Here is a 2,158-nt window from a genome sequence, read left to right on the forward strand (position 1 = left end):
GCACATTTCAGGGAAGGGTTAACAGACGGAGGACATCGAAGCTTCTGTTGTTTAAATCTGGGAAATGTAGAGAAATATTTCATGGCTCGTGCAGAGGAATTGTTTCCTGAGAAATGAATTTGTAACGATTGTTTAGTGACTCATGTTACGCTAAACTCTGGTTTATGGTTTGGTTTTTCTCAAACTGTAATTATAAACTAGCAAACTGCAGATTTGAGAGTTTAGCGTAATGCAATATGGGACATTTCAGAGATAATAAAGGACAAGTCAGTATATTTATAGATTTATGAAATTAATCAAACTGAAAAAGGTATCACTAACAAAGTATAATTCGGTGGCTTGAAGTATTTATTTAAAATGGGAAGAAATCCACCATAAACTTAGAAATAGCTCTATCCATTATAACAGCATGGCTGTGAGAACAGCTGTGATTCTATTCAAACTTTCTATCGTTTTGTCTTTTCTCGACTCTGAGCTTTGAGTATTTCTATTTTAAAAGCGCCATCGATCGCCAATTTGATGATTGCATTGTGTTATAACAATAGTTGGTTGAAGCATAATCAGTGATTTGGTGACCATTTGGATGCATGCTCTGCAAAGACAAAGACAGAGCACGTGTCACAGCACAGGAGCCGAGCCGCTCAGAGGTGAAAGCCGACACACCGACGTAGAACAGGTGACTCAGCTTCCAGCGTGGCAGAGAAACCCCCCCCCCCCCCCCCCCCCCCGAGACCTTTGACCTCCTAATCGTTGAGCAGCGCTTATGGTTGGAGATCTGCTCCAGGCTATTAGAGAGATTAGTGTCACACAGATTTGGGAGTGGGCCAAGCCTATATCTGTACTTCATGGTATTTGCAGCATTTATTACCGTCCATGTTGAAACCTTTGTCCGAATACTCGTCCACAATGACCTTCATCGAGTGGCAGGCTAAATATAATGAACACGCTATTGATTCATTAATGGACAAAACATAACTCATGAAACATATACGTTAATTGACTACGGTCGCAGTTTGGGATCTTTTGGACAAAAAAATACATAAATGCGTATTAATACGTTAATGCATTACATGTGAACATATACAAAGCGATTGTTGCCTGCAATATACTTGTATTTTTGCAAATACTTTCAGTAGCCTACATGGTTATGATGTTTGTGGGTTATTGCGTAAAGATCACCGCCCCTCTTTTCAAGCAAACAGCACAAGCCAGGGAACAAAACGAGCACCCCTCCCCAATAAAAACAATCCAGGCTCGTAAAACTGTTTCCTCAAGCTGATAAAGTGTGTCAAACTGATGCCGGAAATTAGTCATTTCGGCTTCAGAATAATGGTGAATAAACTTTAAACATTAATTATGCGCAAAAGGAACTACACATTTCATTTATGTAGTTCTGCCTAGTGAATAAAATACATACATTTAAAAAATAAAATTCGTAGCACCTGTCTGAGCCCGTTTTCATACTATCAGGAACCTCCACCATTAGTTTTCAAGCTGGATGATGTAAATTTGGGCCGCACAAAAGCACAAATATTCCCTGATGGCAATGTAGTGTGGACATTCCCTTATTTGTCAGTGGACCATCACCACTGAAGCACGCGCTATTCTCAAACAAAGATATCTGCCACATCCTGTAATGTCAATGGAAAATGGAAGGAGCCCCACTTCACCTCAAGGCGACTGTGGACGAGTGGGGAGCGCGGTCGTCTTCCAACCAGGGGGTTGGCGGTTTGATCCCAGGCCTGTTGATGTGTGCTTGGGCAAGACACTTAAACCCAGCATTGCTCTGTTACTGATGGGCAGGTGCCACTGTGCATGGTAGGTCCTGTCATTAGTGTATGGGTGTGAATGAGTGAATGATGTTATGTAGTGTTTGTGGTCCCCAACAGTGTTAAAGCGCTTTGAGTGGTCAGAAGACTTTACAAGTGCGAGTCCATTTATCTCTGTAACAAGTCTCACATAAATAAAAAAACAGACAACGCGAGTATTAAGGCAAATGATGACGCAGTGATGATGAGTAGTGTTGTTCCTATCAAACAGTATGTCTCGTCCCGCGTTCCATTTGACATTTTACTTTGAAATCCATTACCGAAGCGTTGCGTGTTCGCTCGGCAACTCGACGCGGGTGCAGTGACGCCATCTTGAAATCGTCCCGACC

This window comes from Pungitius pungitius, chromosome 3 (assembly GCF_949316345.1).
Source record: "Pungitius pungitius chromosome 3, fPunPun2.1, whole genome shotgun sequence".
Lineage (NCBI taxonomy): Eukaryota > Metazoa > Chordata > Actinopteri > Perciformes > Gasterosteidae > Pungitius > Pungitius pungitius.